This window comes from Battus philenor, unplaced genomic scaffold (assembly GCF_028537555.1).
Source record: "Battus philenor isolate CCGP_79_NKW_IND1 unplaced genomic scaffold, ilBatPhil1.0.hap1 SCAF_10, whole genome shotgun sequence".
NCBI classification, from domain to species: Eukaryota; Metazoa; Arthropoda; class Insecta; order Lepidoptera; family Papilionidae; genus Battus; species Battus philenor.
This window is the reverse complement of record NW_027181662.1, coordinates 10,768,608-10,791,854: the sequence shown is the minus strand read 5'-3', so window position 1 is coordinate 10,791,854 and position 23,247 is coordinate 10,768,608. Positions and strand designations below refer to the sequence as shown.

At 32.9% G+C, this 23,247-nt stretch overlaps 1 long non-coding RNA gene across 1 annotated transcript; it reads right to left on the bottom strand.

The window, feature by feature from the left end:
* Positions 1-11,858: 11,858 nt before the first annotated feature.
* LOC137925692 (uncharacterized) lies at positions 11,859-22,544 on the bottom strand. The gene is made up of 3 exons (XR_011107679.1): positions 22,397-22,544; positions 15,291-15,345; positions 11,859-12,024 (listed from the first exon to the last, which is right to left on the bottom strand). It is a non-coding gene; the product is annotated as an uncharacterized lncRNA (long non-coding RNA).
* Between the last annotated feature and the right edge of the window lie 703 nt (positions 22,545-23,247).

Here is a 23,247-nt window from a genome sequence, read left to right as displayed (position 1 = left end):
ATAGGGTAGCAGCTAGTAACTGACCTACAAAAGCACGTGACTTGCAAAACCCTGCTATTGTCAAGTAGACCACCTATCACCCGCCATAAATTACCCCTAGCTCGGCTTAATTGTAACAGTGCGAAACAGCAGTTCCGAAAATTCGCAAAAGGGTTGTCATTGTCGACCGTATTGGTAATAAATCAATTGTCATTATCTATAATGTTCTTGCTACTCGGTAGCATTTAAAAAGGTAGTAGCATTTCTTTAAAATTAGAAGCTTCGTTTAAAAAGATTGTGTTTTTGGGGTATAACATTGACAGACAAAATAGTAACTTTTTTTCTTACCTACGAACCTATTTTTCAGTGGCAGTTCATACCAATTTAATTCCTATTTAGTAAGTATCCTATTCTTAAACTGATTTTTTTATAATGCTTAAATAGGGAATTTAATTGTCGTGTTAATACTGCAAATATTACTAAACTTTTGAGAGTATCGCTAAAATTATAAAATTACACAACATTGTCTCACCATATATATTTTTTAATTATTACCGTAAAATACGTTGATATAAAAAATAACTCAAATTTTTGTATTAAAACTTGGCTTCCTCCGTCTGCTTCGGGAGCTCGATCAACGCCTACTCGATTTACTTTGCGGCTGGAGTTTCGTTATATTTGTTCTTAGCTGACCTGTACTTAGAAAAATAATATTTCTGCCAAAACACAACTTTCTAAATCTTTCTTGTTTCATAGATATCGTTCGATGAGGTCTGGGTTCCAGAGATGTGAGTAGTTAGCAGTAGGTGGAAATGTAGATAAACAAAACATTTCTTTAAAATATTGCAGGAAACTGACAATGAACAATGATTAAAAGTTTATAGGAAATATATGAAAACATTGAATAAAAACTTTTATTTTAGGTTGGATAAGTAAACTTAGGCCTTTCCTCTATAGACCGGCTTTGCGTGATTGGGCCCCATGTGTGAGTCAGCGTTTAACCCTTACCCAACTGCTTCATACACCCGAATATCAGCTGACCGGAAACAATTATCAAGTTGTCTAATATTTCAATGGTCATCAGATGAGATGTTTCGTTGAGGGAAAACTCTATTGTCATAAATCTATCCGTGCTAGAAATTTAAAGCAAAATATGAAGTAGTACATTATGTGTATTATTTAAATAAGATATAGATTATGAAAGACTTCCTAGGAATCGTCTGTTTCTGACAAATACCAAATCTTATATATTTTTATTATTTTATTATCATCTATTCAAATTTTATTCTCACGTTTCTTTTTATCATATTTTCGTCCCAATATAAATAGTCAGAAAGTTTTAAACGATATAGACGTTTATAGCAGTGTCGATGACAAAGCTTTGAAAACAATACAGTTTATCTTGCTATAAATTTTAAAGTCCATACCTGTCTAATGTAATATTAACATTGCGATGTCTTTTAGAGCCACAAGTCAATAAATATTTGACATGAAATAAATATAACCTCAATAACACATGCTATCATTCGTTTGCTGAACGTTATCTATCGTCCTAATGTTTTATTGTTTCGAAAATTTTCTCGAAATTAGTATAAAGTAATCGTTAATTCCACAAACAGTAAGTTTACGTACTAGGACAGTGCTGGCATATCGAAGCTTTACTAGCCCTAGTCGGAGCTGGTGTGGGTAGAGCATGCAGCTAAAACTTGTGATTAATGATAGGTTGCCCACGGCGGGCGCCGGCCGACGACTGCGGCTGCACTGTGGCCAAAGATCAATAACATAGATGAGGAATTAGATAAAATATTATTAAACATGTATAAGTAACGTTTGTTGTTAGTACCTAATCATTCTGTATTTACATTATACAACTTTTATGTATTTCAGGTTCTTAGCTTTATTACGCTCAAAGCAACTCGGCTTCATTGGTTGAAATCACTAGATGAAATTTAAGCTTTCGGAATAATGACTTTTAACTTACTTTAAACAATTAATGTTTCATCTTGTTTGTTCAAAATTTCTCTGGCTACGGCCACCCACTCCAGAACATACTAAAGCTAGTAATGCCTTAGTATGTTCTGGAGTTAGTACATAGTAATAGCATATAGTAATGTTTGTCAACGGTAATGGAAGACACAGTGGCACACAACCGTTTGCCGAAGAGAACGGCCATCACATTAAATATTATCAACAGATAAGCTATGATGATGACATTATATTTAACTTCAAACTTGTGGAATATCATCATTTCCTCAAAATGTAGATTTATTTGAAAAACTTACTGCCTTGAGTAACTTCGTACAGTCGAAGTTAATGACCTATCGCAGTCCAATAAACATAATAAATAAATAAAACGTATTTCAGAGTGATTATATTATTTATTGATTTGTCTGAACAAATTGTCTTGAAAATTGACATGTGTTTTATATTACATCATGGATTGTATAAGAAAAGAAAAATGTTCTTTTTCAGTTTTTTTATCTTAATAGGAACCATCCACGCTTTAACAAGAAAAAAATTCCCAAGCAGTTTTCGATTTTTGCGTAAAGGAAGATATTTGACGAGTCACTGTTATTTATAAATTAAATAAGATTAATTATAAAAATTAATCCCTGTTTTGATTGGTTATAATTTAAAGTAATTAATCATATTTTTATTTGTACTATAATAAATTTAACGATATCGGAGAAATATATTGATTATAATAATGAAAAGAAATTTCGACTCTACTGTTAATAGTTGTTATTCTTTGTTCATAGTAAATCGTTTCTCCGGGACTTGATTAAAAGTTCGCTGTGCAATGTTGCAATGGGATTTCGATATGGAAACTGCAATATTATACCTTTGAGTTTCTTATTATCAAATAATCAAGTTGCAGTTTTTGAAATGGGTATTATTTAAGGTATGATTGCTATGTATTATTAGATAAGAAATAGCATTTTGACTTAATTAATTTTAAATTTACTAATTACTTCTGTAATCATTAATTCGTAGATTAAAAAAGCTAAAAATATTTTCCATGAAAATATAGAATTATAGAGTTTTTCACACTATTTTAGACAATTAAAAAAAGCATTTTTTTTTTGTTTTTTACTAGAATCGGAAATAGTTAAAAATATTGTAAAGTTAAGTAAACTTGCTAATTAAATATAGTATTACGAAGAAAAATTTTTATTCAATTATCTTGTGATGTGAAGACATTTGAAATATAAAATTCATACAATGAACCCGGAACATAAAAAACAATGTTTTCCTTCGCTCAACGAAAACCTTGTGCTGCCCAAAAAAATCGCAAGACGTACCATATTTTAATTAATTTTACAAAAAACTGCCTTTTCAAGAATAGGTCGGGACATTTCAAACGTAAACGGCATGAATAATAGTTTTAAAAGTATTTGAATAAGCAGTTCATTAATTATGAGCCGGGTATAATAGTAATTTTTGACGGGACCCTTCCTGCTTTCAATACAGTTGGTGCAGTTACACAATTTCTGATGTGGGGGCCTATTCTGGCATGAATTTTCTAATACTCGTGCGAATTTTTGCATCTGTTTCGTTGTTTTAGTTTTTATTAAAATATCTATTATGTTTAATTCTATCTTTCTCGTTCTTTATACTTCATTGTAATGCACAATGTTTATAAAGATATTAAAACATAAATTTCTCGTAAAAGAAGTAATATACTCTAGAGAAATTAAGTCCATCCTTAATAAGCGAAGATACCAAAGGACCGTCATATTCAGAGTGACTATTCGTCTAGATATTTTCAATATCCTTCTTCTCTTAGTATAAATATTTTGAAGAAGATAAATTTAACGGTATAAATGGATCTCATTTTTCAGCTTAGAAAAATAAATTCCAATTTTAAATAATCCCTCTTTTACTTTCAACTGTAAATATTCTTGTTTTAAAAATGTAAAATTTTACTTTCTTTCGAATGTATAAATAATGAGTACTAAAATAAATCATTGTAAAACAACTTAACTTATTAGTGTTTGAAATTCAAACGAAATAAAATCGAACGACATGAGAATAGTGTACCCGGCTTAATTTTTTTAATTGCTCCGAGTTCATTAGTTTTGGCACAGATGCCCGGGGTTTAAGGGCCTGTGTTATAGAACTCTTAAGAGTCAGACCAGTTCCTAAGACGCTACTGGGGTCGGTTAACATGATTAATAGTTTTCATTACTCGGAAAGGTGAGCCACCGTATACTGGATACGGATTTTCGTGTCCCCGCGTCTTGTTACATCCGTTGTCCGTTGCTTAGATAAATTAGCTGGAGTTCTGTAATTACCTGTCAGAAACTGTCGCCCTTAAAAAGGCTCGCAGAGGTTTCACAGGTTGAAGAATATTTACATTAATACGCTATGTACGTAATCCGCAGAGCATTAGTAAGCAAGCAAGTGAAGCTTAAATCCTTAGAAAACTATAAACGAATAAACATGTAAATAAATATTTGAAATATTAGTTATGGCTTCAACAGACTATTCGTGCTAAGATCCATCTTTGGTAGTAGGTAACAAACTTACTTCAACTCTTCAACAAACATCGTTAATTATAAAAACGGCTGGGATGTTTCACGTAGCCGACGTCAATATAACTTTTATTATAAAATTAATTTAAACGTATTATATTCGTCGGACGCTGAAAGTTTTTATAAATGGCCAATTTAAAAATAATATGTGAAAATTCATTTTATAATTTGAAAATAAAACGAACTCTTACTAATCTCTTCGCGTATATCACATAATTCTATAATCTTTGGCTATTGGTAACAACTAAAAAATAACAAATCAACGTCAATATAGATTTAACACGTGAAATTTTTCATTTTAAGGATTTTTCCCGTGGAGCCAGTCAAAAAAAAAAGTAACGATAGTTAGCTTTAAATAATGAACCTCAACCTCTAGCTATTTAAAACTGATTTAATGCGTGTGGTACAACAGCGACTACTAGCAACTTCAAAGTTGGGAGGCTTATAATACAAGAGAATTTTTTTTTCGATCTTTCGATCGATCACTTCCACTTTGCCTTCCACCATTAGACGTTCCGTTGAGTCCTCATTACGGGTGACATGTCCGAAGAGCTAGAGGATTCGTATTTGCGCAGTCGACGCTAAACTCTCTTTTATGTAGAGTTCTCTGACGAATCGAAACTTTGGTTCGATGCACAGTCTTTGGGATTATAAGTTTACGGATACGTCTTCAGCACGATATCTTCAGGGCGTCAATTTTTCGACGATCCAGAATTCTGAGCGTCCAGGTCTTAGCTCCATTTAGAAATATTGGGAAGTTCGGGCTACCATTAGTCGGACCTTTGTGTTTCAGGTTATTTCGAGGTGTTTCCAGCTCTTTGTGAGTATTTCAACTGAGGATCTGATCATAGCACAACGTCTCCGAGTCTCATCCTAGCAGCTTCCAACATTGACGATAGTCAAGCCCAGGTATACATAGCTTTTAATTAGTTCACATTCTGTTTAAGTTTGGATGTCCGGTTGATTGTTGGCGAAGGCTATGACCGTCATTTTACGTCTTGTCGTGTTTGATTACAAGTCCAAACTACAATGCTCAGGTCTCCAGCCAGCGAAGGAGAGTTTGAATGTCGTCATTGATTGATCACAGGAGGATAGTATCATCGGCGTATCTCAGGTTAGATATCATCAAACCACCCCTGAATCTTCCCCCATCCCAATCTTCGAGAACTATCGGCATGATGTACTCTATGTAGACATTGAACAAAAGGAGATAATACACAGCCCTTGCTACAACTCCAGCTTGGATTTTGAAGACTTCAGGGTCGGTCCCATAAACTCGAATTGCAGCGTAACCATCTTCGTACAAATGTCTAATAAGTTGTACCTGGTGATGCGATATGCCCATTTAGTTCATGTTCAGCCACATTTTCCCCAAAATAACGGTATCGAACGCTTTTTTAAAATCAACAAAACACTTACAGAAGATGACTTTGAATTCTCGATTGTCGCATTTTAAGTAGCTGCTCTCTTGACAAAGCTTGCTTGTTCGGGTCCGATCTTGTGGTGCGGTCAGTGAACTTAAAAATAAAACAGAAGCTGGACAGACACATTCCAGTTGTACGATGACGTTTGAACGTAATAAACCCCTCTACCCGAGTAGAACTGTCTAGCGTTGATGTTGTGTATGCGGCTTGAGACAGAAACGTGGACCACAGGCGAGCCAAGGATGAAACTGGATCCAACCTCGGTTCGCCCATGCTATTCGCGATTAAGGAGCCGGCGGCCGGCCCCTTGTTGACTCATCCTCCTTGAAGTCTCGACTTGGCACCGTGGAAAAGACCGTCAAATAAGAAATGTAGAAAGCAGTGGACCCTCCATTGCTTTCTGCAGTGGTTTTACAGGATGCAAGGATGATTGGCAAGGGTTATTTTAAACAGAAACAATACATCATTTACCAGTTAAATTTTTGAGTATTCCAAAAACTTTCATTGTCCCCTCTCGTATTTTTGTAGCTATTATATATATCTCTTTAGCAAGAGTCTATCTAGTTGAGCTTTATCCATATCTACTGCCAAATATTAGTATATAGTACGTAGTTTGTCCAAAACTTATTATTAAAAATTATAACACGTGCGATCAATTCTCAAGTCGACAAACGCCGTGGGAATATTTTATAAGTTTGTTTTAAAAAAAAACATTAGGGGTTATAAAATTTCTTGCAATTATAATAATCATTAACGCATTGAGCACAAAGTAGATAGACGTGCTTATTAAGACCGTTGATAAAAACGGGGTCTAGGCCGTTTCCAACCGGTCCTAATGGAAGTCTATGGAGGACGCCAATGTCCAGCAGTGAACGTTCTATAATCGAAATGATGACGATAATTATGATAATGATCAGCCTGCTACAGATTCCTACAGAAGAAGTGTGTAACAGAAGATGGCAGCTTTCCACATGCTCTGGTATATTTCTCTGTAACAAACGTAGCGTAAGAAGAAGTGCGTGCAGAAGAATTAAGTAACACGTGAGGTCTTCACGGCTAAATCAGCTACAGGTTAAAGTGTAGATGTCGCGATAAAGATGCTAAGTCTGGTATGCTTACAGTTTGGATGTTTTTTTGTGTTTAATCTGAACTCGTGAGTCTTTTACCCAGGAAAGGATATCAGGCCGCGTAAAAAGGTGCACTACATATTTCATAACATGTGAACCAGAAACCATAGAAATGGAGAAAGAATTCAATCCCTTCAACAATACATAGGCAACCGGATTTCAGATATTTATAAAAACGTTTTCGTGCCCCGACATGCGGTGAAGAAGAAATTTCGAAGATATGGCTGTAATAGTTGAATGCCAAATGGATTCCGACATGAAGTCCAAAAATAACCAAGATACATATACAAACAGATAGTCAACAAGAAATAAAGCCGTATGAGAAAATAAACAATGCGTTTCATATTATATTTTGCTACTGACATTTGGTTCGGCTTACAGTAAAGGTGAGTAACATCTGAGTATACTTCATATTACCAATATACTGGCCACTTTGGCCATCGATCCTTTATTAAGTTAATTTATTATTACTCGTTCGATTTCAGATTCCAAGGCCGATTTTAATTCGGACGCTGACATTGAAAGAGTTGTGTCTATTGTTGTCGGGTCAGTCATCGTGGTAAAAATTGTTTGTAATATATACCGCGCAGATCATAACTGACTTTTATTCACCTCGCCAATGAAGGAGGGAGAAAAGTGAATAAGTGGTTTTCCACTAAGGGGCAGGGCAAGTGTGTATAGGTGTACCCTGCAGGCAGTTCCTGACCATACATGATAGGGGAGGTACGAGAGGCCCTCAAAAAAGAGGGCCATAAAAACCCACAGGCTACACGAATCTCGTTTTCATAGAAAATATAGTAATATCTATAAGGTTTGAGATTAACTCATATACAGATAACGACAGGAGATTTTTCAGGCGGAATTAATATTCATTCTTTTGTAATTTAACGATTTTTTTTTATCTAAGTGTTATTTGAATCATTAATGTTGTCATGTTTATCATATAAATCAAACATTGAGTATTCTCTTTGAGAAAAAAAAAAATAGTCCTGCAACATTTCCAGCAATATATGGATTAATTTCCTAGCAAATTTGAGACTTAAAGATAAAAAAGCAACATAGCTATTTCGAGATAACAATTTTCATATCGCAAAACCGGTGCGGAGATACCGGGAATGTATAAGGAGCGAAGAAGATTAATGATTAGTGCAGGCCGGTCGACAAGCGCGGCCGTGTTTGACAAGCGCAGGTGCGCTATTTTCATAATTGGCCCGAACTGCTGAGCGAGCCCTTCCAGCTTTTAGAAGTATTGTTAGTTCTGGAATTTGAATGCATGTTATCGCATACATTTTTTCCCGAGAAGTGTGTACAGTAATATACAGAAGGCAGCTAGGACGTTTTGATTCTTAGACATATTCTGAGACCACCGTTCCAACCTGCGCTTGCCAGTGCTATGTAGGTTGTCGGAAAGCTCTAAATGCAGTCCTCTTTCAATCGGTCCTTTTCAAAATCTATATGGTAGGCTCTTACCCAGCAGTGTTATAATTATATTTATATTATATAAATAATAATATAATCATATTGATAATTCTAGTGAAGAAGACGACGAAGACGAAATCTAATTCGCTGATTTCGCCTGGCCTGATAGTGATAAAGGAATATACTGTAATACTTGTAGCTGGTAACACTTGGTCAAGTGCTCTCTATATAATTTTGACTAGGTTTTTTCATTCTCTTCGTAAAAATCCTATTCTGACAAATCCTTTGAATCGGTTGCTATGTTCGCTTTTGTGTTTGATACCCTAACGTTTTGATAAGCAAGTACGCAAGCAAATACAAACACTTAAAAAATAATTATTAATAACTTTAATTCTATAAATAATATAATATAAAGATGTGTAGCTGCAATGAAATAAAAATTATATTACAGCTCTTTACTACCATCTATCGAACAGTAGTGCTATTTAAATTTCTTCAATGTTATTAGCTAACACTGCCATCTACTGACAAGTAGCAAGTCGAATTTTTTTATCGCAAGCGTTCTGTGAGCCGTATTGATTTTAAATTATGAAATTAATTCAAGTAACCAGTAATTTATGTATTCACCGCCACCGTTCAATACTTGCAGTAACGATGGTAACGGAATATTTTGCGTGTCTGTGTGGCCAGTACATCCAGTAACAATTGTTATATCGAATGAACGTAAAATACGTTATTATTTTCAATTTAATTTAAATTGAACGTTTTCCTTATATGACATCAGTTTAAATATTGACAATAGAATATTAGAATTAAATAAATTAGATGTTACCGTTACATATTTTAAAAAATTAGACTATATATAAATAAATATTCATATTTCCGTATTAAGAATAAAAGGAAAGCGATCTGTACACTTTTGAAACAGTAAAGCCAGATTCTATAATATTGAATAAATGATTTTGAGAATATCATGGCACACAGTGTAAAGTATACTATAAACATTCATGTGCAGTAAAGATTAATAAATTATTAAATAAAACATAATATAAATTATCATCGTATTAAATTTTATTTGATTTATTTTCTTTGCAGTAATAGCATTTTTAAAAAATGTATAAACTAGTATAGGATGCAAATAGTCTAGTTTTTATTTAACTATTGGTCGTGGAATCCTAATCAATTTTTAGTTTTACTAACATACTAATATCATGAATGTATGTAAATTTGTACCAACTTTTATATTTTTTATTTGAAAACTGTTTCATAAAAGGTTATATAATATAAAAAAGAATTAGGTAAGAGAAATATTATTTAAGTTTTATTTATAAATATATTTTGCTGAACTTAATTATAAAATTTTAACTTTACAAAATTGATTCTTTAGATAAAAACTTACAACAACAGAATTTTTCCTAATTTATGGGTTAAATGATTAATAGAAAAGCTTAAATGCTCTGAAAATGTTGTAAATTGAATAATTTATGTTTTACGGATACAATCCCTAATTCCTTCGTTTTTCTTTGCAGTTAAATATAAGTTGATGACTTCGTAAAAGCTACTTCAGCATATATCTTTAATGTTGTTACTCCATAGAGCGTCCACCTAAATCTTAAAGTTTTTCGGCGTTATAATCCGCATTAACTGTTACACCAATCTGTGTCGATCCTCCACTGGAAGCTCACAAGCATCGCCACCTTAAAAGAGATTTTAGGCTAAACTTCTAGTCCCCTCGTACTCACGGAATCCGCAAATATCACTTGGGCAGTAGTGTAAGCTAGATCAAAAAAATCTGTAACCCTAATTAAATATAGGAAAACCAACGAATTATAAATCCTATAAAAGGTAGTACAAATTCATCGAAAATTATTTAAGTAAATACTTTCATCATCATATCAGCCGATAGACGTCCGCTGAGAGACTCAAGCCTTCCAAAAATATAGATATGCCGGTCTTGCGAGCAACCAGCGACTTGTGATGACCTTGACTATTTCGCCGGTCCACCTAGAGGTATGTTCCTTAGATAAGTATTAATATTTTTTTTATCTAATATCAATAAATTATAATTTTAGAGAATGCTGCGGTTGTCAACACAATATAATTTTTCCGCTGCATAACACGTGTTTTATCATTCATAGAGGCGATGACATCAGATTGAAGATAAAGTTGAATTTCTTGCGACATGACGTCAAGACAATTAAGCATGCGCAGTTTCGAACATGATATTGATTTTACAGAAGCTTATGAACAACAATGAATAAATATCGTTCATAAGTTCATTTCCTCCAATCACCCTGTATAAAGTGACTACTCCGAAAGGGGTCCGAGTTCTCGTGGTAAATCCAGTCTGGCCAGGCTAATCTAAGTTGGCGTCATATTCAATACAATCAAGACTACTCCGAAATACATTACATTTATTAATATTTTTTTATTTAAATGAGAACGACAGTAACTTCCGACTTTTCACAAAGTCTGCAAGGACAGATAGTAAATAATAATTATTTTCAATATAAAATAACGTGGATTTCGAAAGCTTTGTATTATTTTTAGGTTATTTATTATTTATAAAACCATTGACTTCGGGATAGGGTGTACCATATTTTAATTAACAGCAAGTAAGCTATATATTTAAAATTTAGAGCTTTAACATCTTTTTCTAATCAGCCAGTATGATTCGTTATTATATCAAAATGAAGTAAGAAAAAGAGAGCTAAATAAAAAAGTAGACAGTTTTGACACATTTATTATAAATAAAAAAGGCGACAGTAGAATTAGCAACGCATCCAAAAGTCAATAACGAATGTTGGAGACGAAGCAGTCATGGTCGGCTCCCGAATCTCTCGTCTTCTCTTCAAGGGATCGTAGCAGTGCATGCACCACACAAACCTCTCTAGAACCGAATTTGTCGCCTCACTTCAAACAAATTCGGATCTACAGGGTAGATGTAGGGCACTAATATTGATGCCGTTGGCACCAACGTTTGCAGATCTTCTTTCTTAAGGAGGATGATAATCTGGAAGTAAAAAATTGACCTCTTAATTTAATTCTCTAAGGTCTAAATAAACAGACCAACCGACAAAACGAGAAACTACAATAGTTTTATAAAAAACATTTACTACTATAGAACATACAAGTACACCATTATCAACCAATGTATTGTACTTTCACAATACAAATGAAATCAAATTTGATAAATGATTTATCTGTTTCATAAAAGAAGAAAAATTTCTTAACTTCTTTTAACAATTATTTATGATATCAAGACATTAAAGTGTAAAAGTATTTTAGTAAATATTTGTTTTCATGTTGTAATAAATAAATTAATAATCAACAGAACAATATTTCTAAACAATTTTAAGTTTTTGCATCTAAAGAGTAGATTTAGATTTTAATAAATTTTTTTTCTACATCAACTGATAATTTTAGTAATTAAATATTTAGAAAAAAATAATAAATACAGGGCGTTATTAATAAAAAAAAGTATTTATTGTTCCTGCACAACGAAGTACTATGGTGCGATGAGATGAGGAACGCCAAAACCTGGAATGAAAAAAACTTCGCATTAACAGTTTGCACGAACCGGTTATGAATCACTTCGTCTATTTTTAACCCGAATTGTCAAAACACACATCCATCACAATTTGTAAGAGTGATGTCAACGCGCAGTGGAATTTTTATCGATTGCAGTAAAATTACTATGCCGCAAATGTAACTCACACACAATGAATTCATACAGAGAACTGTTATTCACTAATATGATCAATCATAATTGCAGTAGGCTATCAACAGAGACTCGAGTTTTAAAATAGACGAGTGAGGACGTCCGTGTTTGAATATATTTCAATGACTTCATAAAAGTCAAGTCGTGATAAAGTTAACGTGACAAGGTTAGAAAGCGACAGGTGAAATGAGTCGCGTGGAACTATTTCGACGCTTATTGCGTAAACTCGCGACGGAAGGAAATCATACATAATAGCAGGAGCGTAAACCGAAGAACCTTTTAGACTCTGACCGCTAATCAGAATTCATAGTACGGTACGCACACGTAATAAATGTTGCGACGCGATGTTTTATCATTTTAACAAGGCACTATTTTGATTAAAATTCTGGTTTCATATGCGCAAAGATGACGAACCCGCGGAATCTACAAATGCCATTATCACAGGAATGAGAGTTAGATCCAAGAAAAATAAAAACTAGAGATGTATTAATGTCGACTTTCGCACGTAAGGAGAGAATCGATAATAAAGGCGTTTCCCTTGGAACGGAGCCGCGTCACTGAGTCTGGTTGTTAGGCGTTTGATTCGCCAACCTTGGTGGAACGAGGCCGCCATCCGCCGGAGCGTCGCGGCGCCGCAACTGGGTCAGAGGACGCGCAAGCGCGCTCCGGACGCGGGCAATGAGCGCCCGCCCCCAGCCCGGGATCGAATGAGCGTCTGACCCCCGCCTCAATTCCAGCCAACCTAATTTGACCTCCCCTTCTCGTATATTTCCCTTAATGTCGAAATTACGCGTAAAAGCTCTAAAGCTCTTCTAACTTTGGACGCTGTTCAAGCAGCTGCTGGGCAAATCTGTTGAGCGCTCGCCTCACCAGTTGCTAAACAGAGTCTAGATCGTTTGATTAGATTCATTGTCGTAGACGGTCCATTATTGTTAGCGTGAGCGAACCAACCCAACGCCGCCTACTGGTTGCTGTATTGATCTAGGGACCGCTCTGTCTATTTCTCTCGACTAGGCGCCGGCTTACGTCATGCATTGTACGAACGAAATTACTTAATACGAAACAATAAAGAAAATGAAAACCATTAGATAAGAACTAATAATAACTTCACATTTCAAACCCAGACATTTCTGCGTAACTACTGGTTTGCCTTAAATTACCTATTTTGTAATTTACCCCATAATAATCTAATTACACGTTTTGCCATCCTGTCTCTTATGTAAGCTTAGTTGAAATATAATCAAACTAAAAAAGAAAATACTAATCTAAAATAAAAATCAAATGTTGAATTAGTCCAAGATTAGATTCTTAACCCTTAAAATTATTTACTTACACAACTGAAGCGTTTCGAAATTTGTAAATGTATTACAAGGATCACACATATTAATGAGAAGTTATATTCAATGAACCCTAAATGTTATATTTCCTTACATTATTATTTGCCATTGATAAATTACAATTTAAAATTATTGCAAATAGCCGTTTATGGACCACTTAAAAGCTGCTACAGTTGACATGACAAATATATTCTATCTGTGGTCCATAGAGAATTAGGCAACCGGGTCTTTTAATATGGTAACGCTGCAAATTTGTACAAAGAGATTGACAGTTTCGTGTCAATGGTTAGCCGTGAGAAAAATGTATTTATATACGCACATATAAATGAGATTATCAAAGAGCTCTAACATTGAGAATACTCTTAGCTATTCAAGAAATAAGAAAATTAATATTTAGTACAATCTACTTATCGAAAACCTACACTTGAGAGAACTAAAATTCTAATAACCAAAGCCAATACACTAATGATGGAAGTTGATTTGTAAAAATACGATTATTACTCACCCACAAAGAGCCCGTTAAACATTAATAATTAATCAAAATGAAGTGAATATATACTGTTATTTTATTTGAAACACAACACAAATCGTACTGAATAGAGAATACTATGGAGAAGGATGCGTTCGCTGCGAGAGTCGGTATAGGTCTGACAGTATGAGCGCCGCGCGGGCCGCGGTTTGCGCTGATGAAAACTGTTAGCATCCCACTAATTGTACACTAGCCTACATAGCCGACGGTAATTGCTCCATTTACACGTTTTGTTAGTTCGCTCTGCATAATTGTTGCCTGTTTATACGTGAGATATGAATGGACGCACCACGAACTGAATACGATATTAGGAAATTTAGCCGACAATCTTTTACTTGTTTACAATCAATACGTCTGTACAATCTTTCTCGTGCTCTACCCACGCCGCTAATAGCAATCGTCGTACGATCTACCGCCACGAATTTTCACGCAGCGACTTACTTAAACTAAGAATCAAAGAATAATTCACAAAATCAAATTTAAAAAGATTACGTTGGTCGTATATCCATATTTAAACGAAAGTTATATAAACATGTTAAAGATGGTTAAACGCCTAATTAAATTTTTGAAATTATGTTATAAAATACGTAATTTAAGAGAACATAAGTATGCAACATAAAGTATTTTCTTATAGCATCTGTAAATTTCGTCAAAGTAAATAACACTGATATTTATACATAGTATATATGTTATTTTCAGTTTAATTAGATATATATTAAAAAAATAACACTTAAAAAATTGTTCTTAAAAAGAATATTTTCAAACGATCGGACGTTGTAAAAAGGCTTGCATAGAAAAACGTAATACTCATATTGGAGCCACAAAAAGCTCTTAATTGAAGCAATGATAAAAGCTTCCTAAACGCTGAATCTTCTGTGTAGTTTATGCTAATTAACATGACCCAGATATTAGTTCTGACAAAAAATTAACAGCATTCAATTGAAAAGTGGTCTAATGAGGAAAATATACGATTCATTGTACAATTATTTTTTTACTTATATTGAAATAAATGATGAATTTCAGTTCGTTAAATGATATATTCTCTAAATTTCGCAATAGTAGCATAGATTTTATTTATCGTATTTTAAAAACAATTTCCATGAAATTATGAATTGAAAATTATCAATGGAATCAACGAATGATTAGTTTTGAAATATTGAACTTAAGATTTTGTATTTACGAATAGTAATATCAACAGAATATATTAAATCATACTTACAGATTTGAGTCTTGATGTCCCAGCCGGCGTGTTGAGGAAAATCGAAGGATGAATTCTGAAAATAATTTACCGAATTCCTTAATATTCAATTAAATTCTTAATAGATAGATGTATGTGTGTTACAAGTAATATGCTTACGTAATACTTTTACTACAATAAATGAATGTTAAGATCCTCAAGACGTTAACCGACCTTGCTAGTCCTGCATTATACGCGCCAAACTGGCGTTGACTTGACAGTCCCGCCAAACATGGCGTCCACTCGTGTGGGAAGCGGAAATACACGAATTACTACGAGTCAAAAAAGGATGGAGCAATCTGAACCCGCGTGCAAAAACGAGACAGGAGGCAGGTCCTGGTTGTTTCAAAGTGTAGACAGAGACAACGATACGGAATTTGACAGGGGGGTGAAAGGATAGGAATCTCGTCTAAACGGTTTTTAGGGTGGAGTTGTCTGGACTTTCGGATCGGCGCGGCGCGCAGATGGCAACAAAAAGGGACCAGCCCCGACTAAAATTTGGGAATAAATTGAACGACATTTTTGCCACATTGCTACGCTGCCCTCTTCTCGGCGCAAGGACACGCATTTTCGTTTTTACACAACCTCGCATTGTCGAAATTTTATTTTAGTTATTCACTAGTAACATAAATATCTAAATAATATTACAGTTTATATGTTCATCCGTAATGGAATAATAATATGACAAAAGAATTTTATAATAAAACTCGTTTCGCTATAGAGAATTAGTCACGAGGTCAGTGACTTGTCATTTATTGTTCGCTTCCTGTGATTCATTAAACTTTATATTTTAGCCAAATTTGATCATAGACTTAATGCCTATGACCGGGCGCATAAATTATTTTGTTCCTTCCTTAGTTTTAACGGACATGTCGGACAAAAACACTTTCTAAATTTATCGCTTCTGTTGTTCGGTTTTATTGTACGTTAAGTTTCTGAGAACTGGTCTCCCCCGCGGAGAGGGTGCGACGATACAGTCCGACACGAGGCAAAAGTTTAAAAAATTAACACTTGCACAATATCAATATTTGTAAGTTTTTGGTAACATTTATTTTTAACGGCAACGCATTAGCGTTACTACGTTCCCGGTTTGAGATCGACGTAGTCAGTGAAATTAATAGGCAAAAGAATGTAATACACTGGTGCTCACTCGGCGTCGCCTGGATTTTATATTACAAAACCTCGTGTTGAATAAAATATCGTGGGAGGGGTTATACCATTAACAATTAGGTGGCCTGCTTGTCTTATTAATCCAAAAAAGCTTTTATCTAAATATCAAATATAAGTAATATTTATATTAATATTTTTCTACATAAAACTTAAATAGTTGATTATAATATTGACAAAAATTTGGCTCATAAAGTTAAAAATTTTATGCTAATCTCTTTCTAAAGCATATATATATATATATATACATATATATATATACACACGCCTGCTCTATTAATTTTGTCGGTTTATTTTGATATATTTTAGGCTTTGACCTATAATGTTATTTAGTGATATTCCAGCTTTAGAGAGAAAAGTCTCAGAGGACCTTTATGATCATAACCTTAAATAATATAAAAACTTAATCCTTAATTAATAAAGAAATTTTCAAAGCGACGGCTTCAAGATAACTGATTATATATCCAACCTAATTAACGTTTAAAATTTGCTTTATAATAAGATCTCACCGAGATAAGAGATTAACACGGCGGAAGCTACGGTATCATGTGTTTGCTTGCCTCCTTATAACTTCATATCAATGTAGATTAAAGCTGTATATTGTTTGTCATACGTTGAACAGGTAGCTGCTGATAAAGCGTTATTTGTATAAGTTATCGGAGATTATCGTACCATAGAATTATACCAGAGTTTGCTTAGACACAACGCTAAAACAGTATCCGTATCTCGCTCGAAAGAATCTCAAAACTCTTTAAAAATATGATGATAATATACTGATTGGTTATAAATGTAAAAGCTTTATGGATAAATGTGTAGTTCATTTGTCAACAAATATCTTTAAAGCTTTGGCGCTATGTAAATGATGACGCTTTAATATAAAATCCAGGTGACGCCGAGATGGCGCTACGACATGCATGACTTGAAAGCGATATATACAGATGGATACATATTTTCAATCACCTTTTATAAAGTGATCACTCTGAAATATGTTAGATTAATTTATTTTTTCTATTATAATACGGCAGGTCAACAACTTCTAGCAATACAATATCAATTTCAATATATAGGAAAAAGAATCTTTAATTTTTTATATTTTATCTATTTTCTTATACTATGGTTATGTTATATATTGTTTCTAAAAATATTTACTTTTAAATAAGGTTTACCATATATCAATTAACAACAAATGCTATATATTAGCATTTCCTTAAAATAATCCTCATATTTATACCAATCACATGTATTTCTGGACATCTAACAATACATCAAAAACAAAACGCCTCTTTTATATGCCAATGTTTATGAGTTTTCGAAGTATTAATGGATGAAAGTTACTGGCATAATAAAGTACATTAAATATAATATGCTTTCGTCATGCGACCGCCATTGATTACGCAGGAATGTTTCAAAGGGAAAAATTTACATTTTGTAGGACATATTCTAGTTTCCGAGCTTAGCGTGTCATTGCTTGGATACCAATATTTATCAAACTTTACTTAACGTTGACTATATTGAATTTCGGAGAATTATCTTTGTTATGATATATAATACCATCTTGAGTTATATCCAGAAATAAAATCTGGTAATGTTAAATGAAGATTAATATTTAGCTTGGGAGGACATGAAAACCATACAGTATCATTTTCATTTGTGTTTCATAAGGCATTTGTGAGTTATTTCCATGTATTTGGATATAACAACCATCATTTTAAATGATTTATTATTTTCTTGCCACTAATACTAATCATACGTTGAAAATAATAAAAAAAAATTTAGACAACAAACGGATTTTGTTTACTCAAGCTGTGCCGTACGTATGGTATCCAGAACAACGGATACAAAGACAGAGGTCTGTATATAAACAGAATTAACGAGCGTGGGAAATATAAAAATTACTATGAATTTATAATACAACAAATTCAGAGGAAACAAATTGACTAATGTAAAGCTATTGGATGGAAGAGTAAGTAACTATAGTACTAAATAATAATGTAGTAAACGTAGTTTTGAAAGAAACTTCTTAGGAATGATATCGTTGTATTTTTAAAGTCAGCATGCATGCGTGTACAATAAAAGTGGCAGATGTGTATTTAAAGTGGAACTAGTGATATTTTATAACAAATTTATCGGCAAATTAATAATACTGTGCGAAAAGAATAAATGTCGAGCAAATACTGGGGTTGTCTCCACATTGTATCTTCACGCATAAATCGTCAATGCTGCCGGTATTGTATCGATCGGTGGCCGATGTCTCGTACATAAATCGACAAAAACAATTTGATTTGTCAATTCCGATCTCGTCGATCGACATTACGCCGCGAAGTAGTAAGCAGCTATAAAATAACGGCTCTTTATAAATAGAGAAACGTTTTAGTTTATCAGAAAATATTCACTACATAGTCATGAATTATAAATAAATTGCGGACTATGAGCTTGTGTCCTTTTTTGCTACGAATTGTTCTACAACCAGAGACTGGCTTCAAAACGTATAAATTAGTGTTATTAATATTATAATATCATAAATTTTATGATAAAAAAATTGTGAAGAATATGATATGTTAGTAACTTATTGATTATATATAAGTATTTTCTCTTGCTTAATTTTATATTTTTAACACTTGATTGGAAAAAAATATGTTTGACTGCTTTTTAATTTCGATTGTTAAAACAACTAGGTCCTTGTTTCGGCCCTTATACGCCAACTGCAATGCTTAAGCCTTAAAGATATCTATGGGGTATACAATAATCATGCTGCTGCCCATTCTCTGAAAATTTATTTGTGAACAATGGCAATCCACGCATAAAGTATGAATTAAATAAGATTGTATAATTGAACCCGCGACTTACGATCGCGAGTCTCATTTTTCCACCGCTAAGCTACCACCATTTACTAGAACAACTATGTATATGATGAAAAAAAAAGTTAAAATTATTTTGTATTCTAAAAATTTTCTAGACAATGATACGAATTTAAATTAAAAATAATTTTTTTTAAAGAATTTCTTCAGCAATAATTATTCTTATAAAATGCATTAAATTTAATTTCTATTGGGTAATTATGTTATATACTTAACTCCAGTCTTAATAGTAAAAATACAATGTAAAGACTAATAATTGTACATATCTTCGATATGAAAACAATATTTACGAGGAATATTCCGGACATTTTATCTGTTTTAAAATGTGATTAATGGGAAGGATAAGGTAATAGAAGCAGAAGTAGAACGGGTAGTCAGTTTTATTTAGATTAAATCAAATAATTTATTTGCTGAATACATGCATGCATATTACAGGTGTTATGTGCATGTGTGAGCTTGTAATTACGTCGAATTGAAATCGTTTTCAGAATAGAGAAAAGCAACATCGCCTCCCTAACGGGCGACGATGAGTGTCGCCCCACATTGTTTAAATTCTGCAAGAAGGTAGTACAGAATACAATAAACAGAAACAAAACTTAGTTATAAGATAAGAAAGGGTCGGGTACGACGCAAATGCAAAAGTAGAAGCATAAGGATAATGTAACATAAACTAAGAAATTAAGTCAAAGTAACTGATATATTGTGTAACAAACTGTGATAATAGGAATGATGGAGAAAGATGGAAGGCGATTACTGAAAGGTATGAACGTCAAGGAACAGTAGTAGTGAAGCACATAAGAAAATGTGAATTATGAACGGAGAATGTGTAAGAAATGAAAATAAAATATTGAACCCAAATTGTCGAATCTCTGTCTAACATGGTCGGAGGCTCCAAAAACAACGCCATAAAAATAATTCATCAAGTAATAATTAAATATATAATATTTATAAATTTCGCAATTGAATAGAATGTCAAGTATCATAACATCCTAATAGACCATTGTTATATTACAATGCACCAGAAATCGATGAAAAAATTCTTATTTTTAAATAATTAGTTAATCTTTACCACATCCTTGTATATCCATAGTTGTACTAACTTTAATATAAATTTTGTCTTTACATTCTTTAAACATAGCAGATATTGTAACGACGGTATGCTTTTTAATTCAATACGTGGTTATGTACCTTAAGGCGTACGATGATTCTGACGTAACGTTTAACGGAAATTTACTAGGGCTGTCATATTGGTTGTCTTTGGTTATAATATATTTAAATCCTCTATTTACAAATTTGATCAGAACCTACCGTTAGCGTTAAATAAATTAGGGGTCCACGAAAATTTATCTGTTTTCGTTAATGAAAAACTAAAAAGTTGGCTTGACTTTATCTATCGATGCGGATAATGTTTTAAAAAGTTCAGTGAATGCTTCGTATAAAAACTTCACTTTTTGCTTTGAAAACATTGTAGAAATGTAGCTAAAAGGAAATCCATCGGAAACAGCTAACGTATTAAAGCGGTTTTGGTATAAAAAATCTGGGAACATATGTTTTAAATAACATTTTTATACGCAGAGAAGGTTGAAATAACTGTAGTAATATTGCGGAATATTGTCATAATATGAATGAGTAATGAAAGGATAAATGCCTAAACCTTTTGATATGGTATGTGGAGGAATTGGAATATCAAGAGGGCTGAGTAGACGGGGCGGTCCGCGCATGCGAATTGAAAGCGTCGATATCGACTGGCCCGGCGCCATGACGCCTCCAGGGTTTGCCACTTATACAACATAATACATATTATATAGAACAATGTCTCTTGTAGGTATATCTTTTACATTTTATGAACAAAAGAAATTTCTAGATTTTTATAAACAATCTTTTTAATTTAACTTTTTACTGTTATCAACTAAAACGTAAAATAATACAAGCATATATTACGATTGTGCGAGTATGTACGTCATATAAAAATCTAACTATAAATACTGATATATTCAACGTAATAAATCTGTCTTCTTAATATCTTAGTAATTCCTAATGTTAGTTTCCTAACGTTCAAAAATATATAATAAAATAAATTCTTAAAATAACATAAATCGAATAATTAGCTAAACAGTGTGCAGAATTTTAACGAAATAAAACATAGTTATTACTGGAAATATTCAAATGTTGAATACAATCATTTGTAATTTTTCTGGAGAACATATGTATAATATAAAACAGGTACAAGAATATATCAAAATACCCATTTTTGTAAAAAAATGAAACGTTACGCTAATCAAATTATCATTTCATATTGAACTGATACATGTACAGATTAAATAAAAAATTACTTTTAATTTTTATTAACTTACCGCTTTGATTTCAGTATAAATAGACTTGTATACATATAAAATACATATTGATATAAAGATAAATACAGAAATACAATACATATAACATTTAATATGCTTTAAGAATGCCTTTGCCTGTATGACGTATGATGGAATGTAAAAGTGTATGAATTAATTAATAAAAAGGAATTAATATATGCTACAGTAGACTTGTCATTGCTACAAAGGATACTACTTATTGTGTTTTAGACATCCATTGTATGTTGTGTGACCGGAGAAACAAATTACTGGTAATGAAGGATACTCCACACGGGTAGTTGTGTCTCTTTTATTTTATTAAACATGCTAGTTTAACAATTACAATGTATAAAAATGGATTTTTATTTAAATATTGAAATTCGGTTTTAGGCAACAGAAGATCAAACATCTTCGGTATACATATAAATTTAAATTGCAAACATTAAATTTAATCAATTAGGTTTAAATACATTCAGAATATTTTTGATATTCCAATTAAATAGAGATTCTGTCAAGTTTTTAAATTTTTATAAATTTATTACATATGCGTAGGGTATTTACATTATATGTTAGTGTATTTAAGAGTATATATTATGTGATAATCCGATAAATAAGAGTGAGATAATTAATAAAATAGGTCATTTATAGCAGTAATTTAAAGTAGTAAAAATAAGTGAAGAAATTTTAGACTCGATTTATATGAAAAACTTACCTTCGCGCGTGGAACAACATTGCATGCTCGCGATCGTCATCTATAACAAAATCATAGTGTTAATTATTGCATAAAAATTTTAAGAAAATATGAAATACTAATAATGTTAGGTAGTTTTAGAGATCGCTTACCCACCGCGGCGCAAGGACGTGTGGGCCGGCAGAGCAGCGCGCGTCGAGCGACAGAGTACACCCGACCCCGCGTTCCCCTCTCCCCCTAACGAAACCCTGCCGCCCACCGCGCGTCTCACCTCTCCCGCCCGGCCTCCTACAATTTGCCTACCTCAGTGTTACCAGTTGCCCGGGTTTCCCTAACTTTATTACATACGCACAGGGCGTAGCCTCGTTTCGGTTTCAAATTTCGTTTATAGCAATACAGTAAATGTTGTAAATTTTTCCAAATACATTTCGTACATAAAGAAAGAAACAATGTTTCCTTTCTTTATGTATGAAACAAAATAAAAAATATTAAAATTTTCTAATTATAATTATCTTTTTCAAACAGGCATTCACTCACACTTTTGAAAATGGTTAAATATTTTAACACTATAAGAAAGCTACCACCGGCTCGGAATACTAAGAGCCGACCAGAAACTCTACAGTTGCGCATTTTAAATCAAATTTAAAAAGGTATATTATAATAGCAACAGTGTACTCAACAAGTTTCACACATCTATTAATTAAAAACTCTTAAATAATAATGTAATAAAATTATTTAATAATTTAAAGAATATATCATTGAAAAAATATTACTGGACAATAAAAAACAAAGGTAAATAGGCAAAACATGTAATATAAATCATATAATCTTAAATAATATAATCTTATCATTGCACTTCGTTAATAAGAAAA